Genomic DNA, 17,515 nt, shown 5'->3' with positions numbered 1-17,515 from the left:
CCCGCACCGAACCCTGTCAGGAACGGAGTGTCATTCGCCATGGCTACACGCCCTGGAGGAGCGGAGCATGCCGCGGAACCTAACACAACCGCTGCGACAACACCACAGTCGTCTCAGCCAACACACGACAATGCAACCACACCGGTACCAACATCAGCCCCCAAAAACAACACAATCCCACCCCCTGAAGCCACTGCCTGCGAACCTACACACGACACACAGGAAAACACACTCACACAAGGAACCCCAGAACCAAAAACCCAGAGAAGGCCTAGGCGAACACGTGGAAACAGGAGCGGGAACACACGTGCACCACAACAAAATACCCAGTGACAACAAAACAATGACACACAGTCAGCAAGCCAGCGACACCGGCGCACACACTACTCCACCCCCCCCCCACCCCCTCCACGTCTGACACACAGGCACCTCAGATCTTTAACAAGATCATGGCGGCCGTCACCACACTCTTCACACAGCTCTTGACTGCTCAACCTGGGCAGTACTGGGCCGCCATACAAACAACGTTCACCACGCTGTATACACCCATACATGGATAACACGCCACACCCCGCCCCCCCCCCCCCCCCCCCCATCGCAAACAGACAGACACTGACACGGATCCTGTTCTGGAATGCAGACGGGATCAACAACAAAAGGGCGGAATTTGCCGCGCTCATGGAGCGTAAGGGTATCCTTATCGCACTATTGAGCGAAACTAAGCTCAAACCACGCAACCAACTAAACTTCACCGGCTACTGCGTCTATCGCACCGACCGACCGACCGGACGGCTCCGGTCATGGCGGAACAGCCATCATCATACACAAAGACATAGAACACACAAACATAGTGCTCCCTGAACTTGAAACACTAGAGGCAACCGCCGTCAGGGTCATGTTCAACGGAGCCTACACTACACTGGTGTCAGTATACAACAGCCCTAAAAACATTAAAACACGCAGCATCAGCACAATACTCAACGTATCACCGCGCATAATAGCCGCTGGAGATCTTAACGCAAAACACCCGGACTGGAACTCACGAATACGAAACTCCAACGGCAAGAAACTATACGAACACGTACTAGGACGAAACTACATCACACTAGCGCCGACCGAACCGACGCACATTCCCTACTGGAGGGGACACAGGTCAGACGTGTTAGACATGGCCCTCATAAAGGGCATGACAACGACACTCAACGTTGCCGTTGAAAACGATCTGCCCTCAAATCACCAACTCGTTATACTGTACATTAAAGAAACACTGCAGCACACGGAACAACGCAGGATGCTACACTACAGGCGCGCGAATTGGACCCAGTTCAAGGAAACGCTTGACAGTCGCATCCCACCCACTCACGCGATTAACGAGACAGCCCAAATTGACGAGGCAGTTGAAACCCTCACCGGCGCCGTCCAGGACGCAATAGCTGACACCATACCAATCTGCACGCCACAACAACACAGTGCTGCCCTGCCCGAGGAAATCCTGGGCCTAATCTCAATGAGGAACTGCCTCAGGAGACATTGGCAGCGTACCAGGTGCCAGCACTTCAAACAGCACATTAACAGGCTGCAGGGTATAATCCGGGAAAAAATACAAACATTCATGACACAACAGTGGGACCAGAAACTGGAAGGGCTGGACACCACGCGACCTAGCGTGTGGCAGCCAGCCCGACACTTCACCAGGGAGAAACTGTACACCCCCACGTTACAAGGGCCCGACGGACCAGCATATTCTGCGGAAGGAAAAGCGGAACTGATGGCCCTCACACTCGCAGCGTCATTCACACCGAACCTGGATCCCTCAGAACCAGCGTCCACCCTTGCTACGGACCAGGAGGTCACAAGCATCTAGGCCCGATCAGCATGCAACATCATCCAACAAGCTAGTACAGCTGAAGTCAAATGGGCCATCATGCATACCACCGCTAGGAAGGCCTCTGGTCACGATGGCATTCAAAACCGTGTCCTCTAGGAGTTCACGGACAAAGCTGTAGACTACCTAACACACATCACGAATGCCATACTGAAGCACCAACACTTCCCTGCCTTTTGGAAGACGGCCAAGGTCCCGATGTTCAGGAAACCGGGGAAAGATCACTCCCTCCCACAAAATTACCGACCCATCAGTCTGCTGAGCGCGCTCAGCAAGATCGTTGAGGAGGTAATATTAAAACGACTCACCAGGCACTGCATCACAAATGACACCCTGAGATCGGAGCAATTCGGTTTCAGGAATCACCACTCAACAATACAACAACTCCTCCACGTCGTTGAATATATAACACACGGATACAACACAAACAAGGCAACTGGGGCGGTGTACCTGGACATCGAAAAGGATTTCGATCGTCTATGGCACAACGGCCTAATACGCAAACTTAGCGACGCAGGGTTCCCCGGCAGGCTCGTACGTCTCATACACTCATATCTCACGGACAGGAGTTTAAACACCGACGTGCAGGGCAAACAATCGACACGACATGGTATACAGGCAGGAGTACCCCAAGGAAGTATCCTAGGGCCCTTACTGTTTAACCTCTACATTAACGACCTCCCAGCTACACATAACACGATGGTAGCAATCTACGCGGATGACACTGCCATCCTTGCGCAAGATTGGAAGCCGTCTAACATTAACTCACGACTACAAACTGCACTCAGAATGGCGGAGCCTTGGCTGGTGAAATGGCGTGTTAGAGTAAACGCCGACAAGTGTGAGGCCGTTCTGTTCAGTAGACGACCGAAGCAACTGCACAAACATCAGCACTGCAACCCAATAACACTACACACATGCCCAATACGTTTCCGCAGGAAGGTCAAATACCTCGGTGTCTGGCTGGACAGGAAACTACTCTGGGGGGACCACATTCAACACGTGACCAACAAAGCTAACACGAGGCTCAAACAACTCTACCCTTTGCTTAACAGGCGTAGCACGCTGAACAGGAGGGTGTCTAGGTCCATGTACATGACACTTATTAGACCCCTGATGACGTACGCAGCCCCTGTCTGGGGATACGCTGCGCCAACTCGCCTGCGCCGTCTGCAGCTCAGACAGAACAAAGTACTCAAAATCATAAGCAACGCTTCACGATACACACGCATCGCGGACCTTCACCGGGAATACCGGCTAGATACTATCTTGCAGGTATTCCAAAAACTCTCCACACGACTGTACAATAACACAAGACACTCGTGCAACCCGTTTATCCTTTCTCTGGGTAACTATGATCACAACCATAGATGGAAGCATAACAGACCAAAGACATTACTGGCTAGGAACTAAACATCTATGGTCCATAGAACGCTAACATGACAGTACTGGCGAGCCCCTGCAACACAGTTATTACTGGAAACCCAGATGTGCGACCAGCCGAAAACAGGCAACCGCAGGGAAACCGTACTGTACACAGCACGCAAAGCAGCCACACACACCCCCCTACACCGTCTGTGAGCCAATCTATGATCGATCGCCCACTAATCTACAACGACCTTGAACTGTTGCAGGGACGCAGCAAGTGCCGCAACAAGCTCCAACAACGTCAAAGGTAACGAAGTACGATACCTCGAACTAACACAACCACACCTTGCATGCACTGTCACAGATAGCAAGCCGCTACTGCCCTTACTACCCGCCCTACTGTCGCAGAGGTTTTTTTCCCTTGGCTCTTGCCTTGGCACTTTTTTTCCTCTGCCCTTACAACCGCTACCCTTCAATCGTTTTCGACCACTTCTCTCCCCTGATGGATCATGTTAACGAGTAATCTTACCCAGACGCATGGACAACATCACAGCCCGCATCCTGTGACGCCTGATTCAGAAACAAGCATGTTTACAGAGGTGACAGTAGAACTTTTGTTTGGTCACCACGTTGGTGTGGGCGTGGAGGGGCCCCATCCTTTATAAAGCGCGGGCCCGTAGGGAAACTACAAAGCTCCTGGCCCTGACCGCATCCGCACCCCACTCCTAAAGCACCTTCCACATCCTGCCATAACATTTCTGGCAAGCGTCTTCAATGCTTGCCTAAAACTCACCTACTTCCCCTCAGTGTGGAAAACTGCAAAAGTAATCACCTTTCCCAAACCTAATAAAAACGTGCTCCTTCCAGAAAGCTATAGACCTATCTCCCTACTAAACGGCATGAGTAAAATACTCGAGCTGCTCATCCTCTTACCCCTTCAACACTTCCTTACTGCATACAACATCCTGATGCCCCAGCAGTTTGTTGGGTTGTGGTGTGTTCAGCGCAGAATCCAATGCCTGTGCTTGGTAGAGCACATTTGTCTGGCCAGGGCAAAGAGAGAATCTACAGGAGCAGTGTTCCTGGATATGGAGAAGGCATTTGACTGCATCTGGCACGATGGCCTAATGTATAAACTATTAGATGTCCTGGGCACCCTATTTGGTCTAAAGATCATTGATTAATTTCTTGCGGAGCGTCAATTCTTTGTAAGAAGTGGATCGAGATCGAGCCAGACACGACCGATTGCGGCCGGAGTACCGCAAGGTTCGGTCTTGGGTCCCGTTCTCTACTCAGTCTACACGAACGACATACCCAAGCAGGTCAGCAGAGGGATTGCTCTCTACGCCGACGACACAGCAATCTACAGGAGCTGTCGTAACCTTGCATTCATCCGATGCAAGCTACAAGAGCACCTCGATACCATCACACAGTGGTGCAACATCTGGAAGATCAAAATTAACCCTGCAAAATCCCAAGCCATATACTTCACGACCAGGCTGAAACTCCCAGACCAACAACTCACCATTGGTGGTCGGGATCTAGCCTGGCGTAACCGTACCACATACTTAGGCCTAGAAATAGATAGGCACCTCACGTGGCAACAACACATTCACAAAACTGCAAACAAAGGCTGCGCCCTCCTGTCGCAGCTATACCCCCTCCTGAAGGGCGACTGCCTCACCCTAAACTGTAAAATGCTTCTCTGGCGTCAGCTCATACTACCGGCCATCTTGTATGGATCGGATGTATGGTCGATGGCGTCAGACACCACACTAGCAAGATTACAGCGACTTAAGATCAAAACCTTCCGAGTCATCACAGGCGCTGACAGATACGTCCGAAACTCACAAATAAGAGAATTTTTAGGCCAACCAACCATATACTCCCTCATAAAGGAGAAGTCCACCAAACGTTATGAGAAAACACAAACATCGCCCCACCACCTCATACAAAATTTAGGTCACGAACACCCCGATTTTCAACATAAACGCCCAAATGTAACACTCACCCGTCAATTTGGAGACATTTAGAGAATAGATACACACAAACACACACACAGAACAAACATTTACATAAAAACACGCACACAACACAATATCTCATTTTTATGAACCGCAAGCGCATTACTTGAAGTCAGACGGGCACAGCTCAGTGGCACTTCGGTACCCTAGAACAACCTGAGAGCCTGTCGGGCCCGTTGTCAAGGCAGCACCGGACGCCGTTGCGCACGCACCTCCACGCCGCTCTCCGCTACCGCTACCGCTATGGCCCGCACAAAGCAAACGGCCCGCAAGTCCACCGGCGGAAAGGCGCCGCGCAAACAGCTCGCCACCAAGGCGGCGAGGAAGAGCGCGCCCGCCACCGGCGGCGTCAAGAAGCCCCACCGCTACAGGCCGGGCACCGTCGCCCTGCGAGAAATCAGGCGCTACCAGAAGAGCACAGAGCTGCTCATCCGCAAGCTGCCATTCCAGCGCCTAGTGCGCGAGATCGCCCAGGACTTCGAGACCGACCTGCGCTTCCAGAGCTCCGCAGTCATGGCCCTGCAGTAGTCGCCTGATCTGGTGGTGCAGTTTAGACAAAATTTGTCATTCCTGCGGTTCCTGTAAAAGAGGGAAAGATATATTACCACTCTTGTTGATTGAACCTAGCTGGTGTAACCTGAAAAAGAGAAAGACACACTATGTTGATGGATTAGTAAAACTTAATCCCTCAGCAGGTCGGGCCAGTGCGTGGTTGGCCTGTGTTGAGGTTGTTGGCCCAGTCCACGGATGAGCCGGTTGCAGTAGCGTCCCGTCTTCTCATAGAACTTCCTAGCGATGGTGCGGAACCTGTCTCGGAGAGGCAGGATCCCAGTGGCCTCGATGGAGTTGGCGCGTCGAGAAGCGCCTCGGAAGATGCATTGCAGTCTTCAGGGCTCGGTTGTGTATCCGCTGCAGAGTCATAATGTGAGCATCTGCGGCTTTCCCCCAGACCACGGCCGCATACTCTAACAGTGGGCGAACCAATGTTAGGTAAAGCGTGATACCCTGTTGCGGTGGCAATGACGACTGCGGGTTTAGCAGCGGATACAGGGCGCGGAGGCGTCCAATTGCTCTCCCTTTCACATCACGGATGTGATGCTTCCAGGTGAGCCTGCGGTCTAGGGTAACCCCTAGGTATTTCGCCGTCCCACTCCATGGGATAGGTTCTCCCAGAAGTTCGACCGGCGTAAGCCCTGGTGGCAGAAGTCTTCGGGTGAAGACGACTGCCCGGCTCTTTTTGTGGCGTTGAATTTCAGCTGCCACTTTGTTGCCCATGAGGCCAAGGCGTCGCACCCGCGTTGGAGGCGGTTTCTCAGCACTTGGGCGTTCATGCTGCGGGTGAACAGGGCTGTATCATCAGCGTACAGCGCCAGTTCGACTCCTGCCACTTTCGGCGCGTCTGCAGTGTACAGGGAGTACAGCGAGGGGCCGAGAATGGACCCCTGCACGTATCTGCCAGTCTGTGGACGTACCGTCGTCAGCCCTCACGTGGAAGGTTCGTTCGGACAGGTTCGATCGCAGCGGCGTCATGTGGGACGTTGGTATCCCTTGCTCAAAAAGTTTGAACTCGAGACCGTCGTGCCACACCGAGTCAAACGCTCGGGAGGCATCGAGGAACACTGCTCCAAAGAATTCCCTTGTTTCCAGTTCCCTCATCGGCGGTTCTACCACCCACAAGAGCTGGTGGGAAGTGGCATGCTCTTCTCGGAACCCGACTGCTCGTCCGGGATGATGCCCTCCTGGGTGACGTGTCGCATCAGTCTTCTCGCGTACAGCCTCTCGAAAACTTTCGAGAGGGACGGGAGTAGGCTGATGGGTCGGTAGCTCGATGCCTGGCGTGAGTCCTTGCCGGATGTCAGAATGGCCACGACCTCAGCGTGTTTCCACACAGAGGGCCTGAATGGAGAATCTCGTTGAAAACATCGGCAAGTTGCCGGTGTAAGCCCGGTGGAAGGTTCTTCAGCAGGAGGTTTGTGACGCCATCGCTGCCTCCAGCCTTCTTGGGGTTCAACAAGCGAAGTGGCACAGCAACTTCCTCCTCCGTTATCGGCTCGATAACTTCGCCTTCCTCCCTTGCGGCGCGGAAGGTTGGTAGTTGCTCGTGGACCCGCCGTGTGTGGTCGTCGTCGATGACGTCGACCACCGGTGTGAAGTTTGCTGCAAAAAGATTCAGCCAGGACGCTGGCGAAGTCGTTCCCGACCTGTAAAGGCGGTATTCGCTGTCGCCGGCGTAGGAAGGACTTTACCACCCTCCATGCACTGCCATCTTCAGGATGGAGGGTAGACACAAGGTCTTCCCATTCCTGGTTCCTGTGTTGCTCGACTGCTGCCTTAATTTCCCGTCTCATGCGGTTTAAGCGGCGCTTCGTGTCTGGTTGGCGAGTGAGCTGCCATTCACGAATCAGTCGGTTCTTCTCGGTGATCGCGTCCAGGATAGGGCGCGGTAGCTGTCGCGAGAAGTCTCGTGGTCCTTGGCGATGTCTCGGCGTGGCTTCGTCCGCTGCTCGGGTGAAGAATGCTAGGGCGGCGTCTGCCCCTACCACAGCGGGGTTTGGCGCGTCCTCGAGCAGTTCGAGGGCTTTCGTCTGAAAGCGCTCGGCGTCGAGCCTGCGATAGCTCGGACGGCTGTCTGGAAGAGAAGCTTCGACCACGTCGAGGCCAAAATCACCGGTACGTGATCGGAGGAGAGGACGTTACGCGTCTCGGCGGTCGTGAAATGCCCGATGCCGTTCAGAAGAGCAATATCGAGCACGTCAGGTTGTCCCCGTGCAGGGAAGATCGTGGGGTCGAACGGCCCCACGGTGATCGCGCCGTTGCGATGAACAACGCGGGAGAGGCGGCGCCCGCTGCAGCTAACAGTTCGCGAGATCTATTCGGTGTGTTTCGCATTGAAATCCCCGGCAATGAAAGGTCGCCGCTCCGGAGACAGCAGGGCGTTGAAGTCGGCTTCGTCTAGCGGTCTACCAGGCTGCAGGTATGTTTCCGGCGGTGGTGTTGACTGCCAGTCCCGCTCTCGAATGCGGCGCACCCACGGTAACAGGCGACGTGGTCCCCGTTACAGTTGCAGTATGTCGGTCGGTCTTCCTTCTTCTTCGGCCAGTCCCGGGACGGGTGCTCCTCGGCGCACTTGCAGCAACGCACAGGCATCCTGCAAAACTTTGCCACGTGGTCCATGCGTTGGCAGTTGAAGCACTGGGCTCGTCTGCCTTTCGCTCAGAGTGCTCGACTTTCACGTCGAAGCCGGCAATGTTTTCAACTTGAAAAATTTTCCAGTTGTCGACATTATCGACTAAAGAAAAATTTTCCGGTTGTCAACTAAAACCACAAGGGACAAGGGCATGTCCCTGTAGGCCCAGGGCGACCTCATCATGCCAACGTGGCGGGTCTGGAAGCCGAGTTCCTCCAGCTGCCGCTGTAGGAACGCCGGTTCCATCTTCAGCGGCAGGTGACGAAAAACGACCTTCAGCTGCTCCGTGCTCTGCGTGAAGCAGTTTCACTTCTCGGTGTCAGAGTTGCACGAGTTTCGCATGGACCTCTGTGCACTCTGCTCTGACCTTGTGTCGGTCCCCGCGATCATCTTCCGCGGTTTTGCGACGCAGTAGAGCTTCTGTCTGAGCTCGCTATAGCCCTCACTGCACTGGATGGTAATCAGCGACAGGGCGGTTTCGTCGCCGTGGTCGGTGTGGTTCCATCCCCGTCAGTCTCTGCTACTTCCGGTAGGTCTGCAAACCGGTTCGCAGCCTCGACCTGTTCCGCGTCACCGGTCCAAACGACCTGGCTCTTGCTGTGTGGCGCCTGGAGGGCGCGATGAAGCCTTCTTCGTCAGGCTTCCTTGGCGATGCGGTCGTCGTCCTGCGGCGTACCCTCCTCTTCTTCCGCCTGGCGCGACCGGAACTTGCCTGGGGGGGGGGAGGGAGTGTCCTCTACGGCCGCGGCTGGGCGCTTCCGTGAGGTTTGCTCGACCTAAGCAGGCTCGTCGGGTGTTGCCAGCCTGGACGTTGGTGAGGGCGTGGGGGCTTCAGTAGCCACCACGGCTGGTGCGACTGCTGGCGCGGCAGCTGTTGTGGCAACTGCGACAGGCAATTGCTTGTCGCGACCCTCAGGTAACAGGGACCGGAGTCTCGTTAGAACCTTCACCCTGTTTGTATCTGTTCCTGTGGCCAGACGTTGCATGCAGATGCAACTCTCATCGCGAGTCAGTCTGGCGATGGTGGCGGCAAATTCCTCCTTTGTCAGGGGGATCGGCGGCTCGATGCATCGTCTCGGCAGAGAGAGTGTGCGGGCGCTGCGCCGTCTGTTCGCAGAAGTTTCCACGTCCGTCAGGCGGCCGCGAGCAACTCTCTCACTCGTCGGTGATGGGGGGCCAGACGCCGCCGTCGTCCGGGAAACTTCCCTTAGACCGCCATCTGCCACACCCTGCGTCTTGCTGGAGCGGTCGTCTCGTTCCGGCTCCTCCATGTCGTAACCCCCAACACGACAACTTTGCCTCTTTAGAAAGACAGACACGGCAATTTGCTTTCTCAGAGTGGGGTCACGCCATGTGGATTTTGCCGCACCAGTCCCTAAAGGCCCTTGCAGGCATATGTCGACTCTGAAAGAAAGAGAGAAAACGCTGGTTAGCTAGAACACGCAAGGCGAGTAGCCAAATGCGTGAACCCGCGCAACCGATCGCTACAAAATCACGAGCGAGAGGTTAGCCTCGGCAGCTTCAGCACAGAGCGTCCACACACTTCAGCAGCCACATTTTTTTTAACTATTCATTTCCGCTCCTAAAGGGAGGCGGATGGGCCGCTGGAGAGTTTATTGCTCTAATGGGGCCAGAGATGAGGGTATTTCTTTTACTTTTCTTTGTTTATATTGAACTTATTGCTAACTTACATACTAATTACAGTTTTCCTTAGATAGCATTTAGCAATATATAATTGTTTTGTTAACTTAGAGACTAATTACGTTTTTTTTTTCAAGAAATAAGTAGGTACCTAGTTACTGATTTCATAAGTGATTTCGTTTTTATTTAATTTACCCTAACTTATAAGCTAGTAGTATTTTACTTAATATGGAAATTGAATTTTGATAGTATCTTACAGAGGTACTTTGTACCCGTGGCCTGAGAGAAGATGGGTTAACAATTGTGTGGTTGGACTGCTTTGATACAACTTTACAATGACTCAATTTATATTTTTATGTGGGCTCAGGCCACTGTACGTGTTGAGTGATGGGTTTTGTTGCGTTGTTGCTATGTTGCTAGGGTGACAGTGGAAGCGGATTTACTTGCAGTTTTGGTTGCAACTGACTAGGTCGGGTTTATGGTAGTGGGCGGTCGGGGTTCAACGCCTGGAGGTGGGGAGGGAGTGTCATTGTTCTGTATGTGTAATTGTCTTGCGTGTTCATGTTGGTGTATTGTGTCAGGGAAGGTGTGGAGGGTGTTGTTTATGATTGTTCTGGGTGGGTAGGTGTGTTCATGTTTGGGTTTGTTTCTGTGTCGGGTTCTGTGGGTGTATATTGTGTGTAGGTCCAGTCGGGAGGTGAGGGTGGTTTTCCCATAGTGGGCACTGAGAATGGCTAGTCTTGATTGAATGGGTGTTACTTTTGCTTCCTCAAAGACCTCTTGTCTGGGGGTGGATGGTGGGTGTCGTAGGATGCTGCGTAAAATTCGTCTCTCAGTGTGGTAGATTCTTTCTGCTTGGGTTCTGGAGATGCAGGCGAGAGGTGCTGCTGCATATTCGAATTGTGGGCGGACGAACGTTTTGTAATTATTTACAGCTGTCTTATCGTTACAGCCTATGAATTTGCCTCGGACACGTCGTAGGAGGGATTGGCGTTGACGGACTTTGCTCAGGGTCTCCTTTACGTGGTTGCTCAGGTTAAGGTACTTGTCTAGATGGACGCCTAAGTATCTTGCATTGGTGGAGGGGAGGAGCTGGGTGCCCCACAGTGTGAGGGAGATGGGGTTGGGGTTTTGGTTGGTCTTTTTATGGATGTTGCGGTGTTTGAAAAGGATGAGTTGGGTTTTGGTGGGGTTGGGTTTAATGCGCCATTGTCGCATCCAGTCTTCTAGTTTGGTCAGGTAGGTCTCTGTCTGGTTGTCGATGGTGTTTGTCGAGAGTCCCGAGTTCCAATATGCTGTGTCGTCTGCGTATAGTTGGAGTTGTTCGTTTGTTCTTGTCGGGGTGGGGATGTCGACAGTGTAAAGGGAATAGAGCAGGGGTGAGATAATCCCACCCTGAGCTGCTACTGCTTCGGGGTGGAAAGGGGATGAGGTGGTTTGGTTGATGTGGATATGGCAGCGTCTGTCGTGTAAGAGGATTTGGATTAGTCGTACTATCTGAGGTGGGGAGCCTGTCTTTAGCAGTTTGTGTAAAAGTCTGTCATGCCAGGTTTTGTCGAATGCCCGCTCGATGTCCAGGAAGACAGCGAGCGTGCACTGTCCAAGGTTCTGGTGTCTTGTGACGTCTGAAGTGAGTCGGAGAAGCGGATCGTTGGTGGAGTGGAGTTTGTGGAAGCCGGACTGGAGATGAGGGATGAGTTGGAGTTTGTTGGTAAAGTGTGTGAGTCTGTCTGTAATTATTCTCTCAAAGGTCTTACGGAGGACGTCAAGGAGGGATATGGGGCGGTAGGATTTGGGATCTGATTTGGGTTTACCTGGTTTGGGGATCATTATGACTTCGGCGGATTTCCACGCTGTGGGGATGGTGTTGTGGGAGAGGCAGATGTTGAAAAGGAGGGAGAGGAAGGGGATGATGGTGTTGAGGGGGCAGTTGCGGAGGTGTAGTTGCTGAATTCCGTTTTCGCCTGGGGCTGAATTCCTGCCGGAGAAGATGGCCTTTTTTACTTCTCTCTCAGTGGTTTCATTCTACAGTTTAATGTCTTCTTCTGTGGGGGCCGTGGGGGAGACGAGTATCAGCGGGAGTTCTGTGTGGTAGAATGGTTCGTTAAATAGGGGGTCCTGTGGAAATTTGTGGGTGTCTTCTAAGTCGGTTTTGAAGGCTTCTGCTACTTGGGTGGGGTCGGTGGTGGGGGGGAGTTGTCTACGTTTAGTTGGAAGGTCATGTCAGTGTTTTGTCCAGTGAGTGTCTTCAACTTGTTCCAAAATTTGCATCCTTGTCTGTAGTCAAGTTTGGAGCAGGTTTCGTCCCATTGCTTTTGTCGGTGTTCAGAGGTGAGGCGCTTAACTTCGTTGTTCAGCCTGTTCCAAATTGTTTTATGGTCAGGGTTTCTGTCTTTGATCCGAGAAAAAAGAAAGCTCTACTGCGAAATCAACAGTCTGAGTATTTCGGGGGGAAGGTGCGGTTTGAAGAAGGCGATGATTTTGGTGGGGATGGCTGCATCGATGGCTGTCTTGATGGTGTCTAACCATTACCGACACTGACGATCTTAATCACATCAATGACAGAATAATAGTGGGGCTAGTAGGTTATTGTTGGTCTCCTTGTACTTTGCCCAGTCAGCTTTGCTGTAGAGTTTTATCATTCGGGAAGTGGGAACTGGGGGGAGGGGCATTGATGGCAGGGGTGCTGAAGAGGATGGGTAGGTGGGGGCTGGTAAGGGTGTCACATACTGAATACTGGGTGATGGTATCGGAGAGGGAGGGGCTGTATAGGATGTGATCGGGGAGGGAGCAGCCGTTGTGTCCTATGAAGGTGAAGGTATTGATGGGAAGTCGTGTTGCGTTTTTGGTGGTGAGGAAGTCAAGTAGGTCGGTTCCATTTTGATTGTGTGTGGTGTCTCCTAGTAGTTCATGTCCTGCGTTCAGGTCAGTTAGGAGGAAGTATTCTTTAAAGGTTGTTAGGTAGCGGAGGAAGGATTTTGGAAGTGGAGTGTTTGGTCGGTTGTATAGGCAGGCTTTTTATAATGAGGCGTCTGTGCCTGGGGCGGGGTATGGATATCATGACTACCTCTAGATGTTGATATTGAGGTGGGAGTGGGACCTCTTGGGTGGCCAGAGTTGTCTTGGTGTATATAGCAACGCCACCTCTGCCGTCAGGTCGGTGTTTGGCATAATGGTCGTAGTTGCGATTGAGTCTCATGTTGTCGGTAGGTTTGGTCCAGATCTCTGCTAGTCCAAGGATGTCTATGTCGTTTCTGCAGAGGCAGTCATTGAGGAGGGCTTTGCAGCTGTGGATACCTTCTCTGTTGACAAAAAGGAGGTTGGTGAGTTCTCAATTGGGGTGTATTGCCATGATTGGGATTAAGGGGGGGGGGGATGGGGGTGTTGTTCTGACCTGCTATCACTAAATGACAGTACACAGCACTAGTGTTTGTTTTTGCTCTGTACGTAATGTTGAGTACTGTCTTCGCGTGTGTTCCTTTACGAAATAAATTGGACAGGAAGCAAAATGTATGAACTACACACATTCTCAGAAGCAGGGGCGTGCCTCTGCAATTTTCGAAGTCATAGGTGTAAAAATATTAAACAGAAACATGACTGCCAGCAAAATATTGGTATTTGCCCGTTGGACACTGTAGACCAGCAGTACACTCGTGGATTAAACTTTATAGATTTCGATTGGATCCACGAGTACGCCCGTAAATGAGACAAGGCAGCATTTTGATCAAACAACTGTCTCCACACAAAGCACCAGATGCTATTTGGGATATGACCACGAAAGTCGATAGATACTCCTAGCGATGGTAACTGGGCACAGGCTCGCCAGAGTGACATGACATGGGGAAGTATCACTGCAGTGTACCTGACGTTTTGGGCTATGTAAGATAGACGTCGGCTTCAGTTTTGTTACATAATGAAAACTCCCTTCTTTTTCTTACCTCATTCGATTTTGTTTATCAGTGATGACTGTTGGTTCCCTTCGTTTGCTTATTTCGACGAGTATTATTAACGGAGCACCACACATCACTATTTCCTCTTCATTTGTCATTAGGGTTGTCAACTATCCCGTATTTCCCAAGAAATCCCGTATTTTGGCTGTTTTTTTGGTCAGATCTCATGTCTTGTATCATTTCGAATTCACCCCGTATTTCTCTAACTTCGCAATGGTATTTCAAACAATCTATTTCGCCTGACACGCCACAGCTTTCGCTACTGTCTCTAACCATGTGGTGAACAAGTAAACCGTTCCTAAAACTAAAGCTTCCCTTCACTTTGCTGGAACGGATAAGTGAACATACAAAGTCCTTTTCTGAATTTGTAGATGAAGAATGAAGTCAAATTCTCCTACATTTACCAACTAGAAGGCTTTCTTTAAAACGAGCAGCTGTCGGAATCATTACAAATTGGGAACCCATTAAAAGTCACACGAGAAGGTGTGATGATTGTCCCAAAGCTCTGAAGTTAATTTCAAATGATTCTGACGACATTGAAAGACAATTAACCTCAGACCTTTATTCAACATTTTTCCTGTATTGGTGCAATTGTTTTAGAATGTTAGTATAATGGAAACTTGTGATGCAGCCAAGACGCTGTAATCAGCTATAAAACTGAGCATAGACTTCTAAGTCCATAAGATTTTCTTCAAGGCATTTTCTGAAACAGTTAACGTACTAAAAACTTAATTTTCTCCACCACAAAAATATATCGTTCTAATTGAAAACATACTTTGGCAAATGATCTTCAGATTTGAAATTTTTGACTATGGCAGTACAATCTTGGATGCCTCTTTCTCTATGGTCCAATCTAAAATATAAGCATTTTCAAGAGGCAGCTGACTCATTTTGGTTGAATAATGTAGTTGAAGATTGTTTATAGAATGAATATGGAAAGGAATGCAAACAGAAGGTGACTTAATGTTTTCTGTACCTTGAGAGCCAACAACGTTCAGGTTCCAAATTTTCTAAAAATAGTTGAGTTTGTTTTAAGAATTATTCCTGGTTCAAATGCTGAGGCAAAAAGAATTTCTGCTCTATTGATCCATAAATAGACCGAATTGCGCAACAAATACTCCCGAACTTGTAAAAGCAGAACTGCAAGTAACAGTGAACTTTAATTTTAGCTTTATATAATGTTTTATGTAAGTGGAATCGAATGAATCTTTGCACAAAGAAGGAAAGACTTAATAAATACTAGCAATATTGTTAAATAAAACATGCATGCATATTATAATGTGTTCCTTCAATCAATCCCATTTATTTGTCTGAAGGCAACATTGCTGTTTCATAAAACATCGTCAAGTACAAGTTATTTTTTTGTGGACAACAGAATATAGTGTTACATATAACTTACATCAATTTTAATCTATACTAATATAAGTTACTTCTTTGTGCGCAACAGAATACAGTGTTACATATTAAACTTACATCAATTTCAATTTACACTTTCATGTTACCCAGTTTATAATATACATAATTTAGTTCACATTACAGTTATAATTTTTAGTATTGCATTAAAGTTCCTTAACATTATAGAAATCCTTTCTTTTTAGCCATGATTCCATCACCATTTTAAATTTATTATGTGGCAGTTTTGTGGTATTTTGTTCAGAAACATCTTGCCAATGTGTATAAAATTGTTTTTGGCTTTGGATAGTCTAGTCCTGGGGACATTTATGAAGTTTGTGTTCCTGGTTTCATAAGTATTGACATTAACCCTAGTTTCATATATAAGAGCGTTCTCTTTGGCATAGACAAAAACTCGCATTATGTACAAGCTGGGAACAATAAGTATTTTGTATTTGGTGAAGTATTCTTTGCAGGAAGTTGTGTTTTGTAGACAAAAAATGCACCTTATTACTTTCTTCTGCCACAGGAAGACATTCTTAGCCCCAGCAGAGTTCCCCCTGAGTGTTATCCCATATTTCAAATGTGTGTGAAAAAATGCATAATAGGCCATAAGGAGGTGGTCTTGATTGAGACAGATTTTTAATTTTCGTATCTGGTACACTACTCTTGATAATTTATTACAAACTTTTTCTGTATTCCAACATAACTAACATTCAAGATGGGTGCCTAACAATTTCACTGACTTTTCTTTGCTTTGCACAGGTCAGTGTCAAGGTTCCTGAGGGACAAAAGTGTGTGTTCTGTTTTATCATCATTTAGCTTTGCTCTGTTCTCCCTGAACCACTCACTAGCCCCTTTATTAGTTCCACAGCCTTTTCACCTGTATGAGGTGTGATGAAAGTAGTGTCATCTGCATACATCACTACTTTACATGGCACAATGCATGGCAAGTCATTTACATATATAACAAACAGGAAGGGTCCCAGCACAGAACCTTGTGGGATCCCATACATAACATTCTGAAAATCAGATTTTTTTTATTTGGATTTATGATCAGCCTTTGTTTTCTGTTAGGTAAATATGATCTCAAAAATGCCAGTTCATTGCCTTTTATTCATAATGTTCAATTTTGTTTATTAAAATATTATGTGAAACAGTGTCAAAGGCTGTGCTAAGATCCAACAGAGTGGTATAGGTATGTTGTGTATCGTCAAAGCCGTGTAGAGCAGATAACGCAACATTTTGAATGGCCTTAATTCTAGACAGCCCATTTCGAAACCCATACTGTGCCTTCTTTAAAAGGTTATCACTTTGAGAAAAATCATTCAGTTAGTTTTTACTATAGTTTCAATAATTTTTGATATTATTGGGACTACTGCAATAGGCCTATAGCTTTTGGGTGTGTTTCTGTCTCCATTTTTATACACAGGAAATATGGTGGTTATCTACAAGCTGTCTGGAAACACTCCTTTTGTGAACATAACATTTATAAGGCAACTCGTGGGTGACAGATTGTATTTACAATTTGTTTTAAGGATAATATTGGACAGACCATAGACCTCCTCTGTTCTAGAGCTGCTCATCTCAGAGACATCTATTATTTCCTTAGGGTCAACAGTTTTCCACTGAAAAGTTTCAAAACCAGATTATTCCCAGCTTTCCATAAAACAGGCAGTCTATTTGCATTTCTGTGATTATTACTAGCCTTGACTTCATCTGTCACCGAAAATTGTCCAACATTTATGAAGTAATTATTAGGCTCTTCTGCATGCACTTAAGGGAATGGGTAATTTTTCTGCGGTAGTCCTAGTTTCTGTTTTAATTACATTCCACACTGCTTTTCATTTGTTGCTGGGATTGAAAATGTAAACACCATTGGCCTTTTTTTGAGCTTCAACACTCTCCTTCCTGTATATCTTTTTTAGTTTATCATAAGCGTGTTCAGAGCAATTGTCTGTGTGTGATTTTTCATAATACTCTCTTAGTAAGATCCTTAATTTATGATAAGGTGTATACCAGTTGCTGGAACTTCTGTTCTCTTTCTTGGTGTGTAACCAATTTGAAT

Source organism: Schistocerca piceifrons, unplaced genomic scaffold (genome assembly GCF_021461385.2).
Source record: "Schistocerca piceifrons isolate TAMUIC-IGC-003096 unplaced genomic scaffold, iqSchPice1.1 HiC_scaffold_913, whole genome shotgun sequence".
NCBI lineage: Eukaryota > Metazoa > Arthropoda > Insecta > Orthoptera > Acrididae > Schistocerca > Schistocerca piceifrons.
This window is presented reverse-complemented; position numbering follows the sequence as displayed.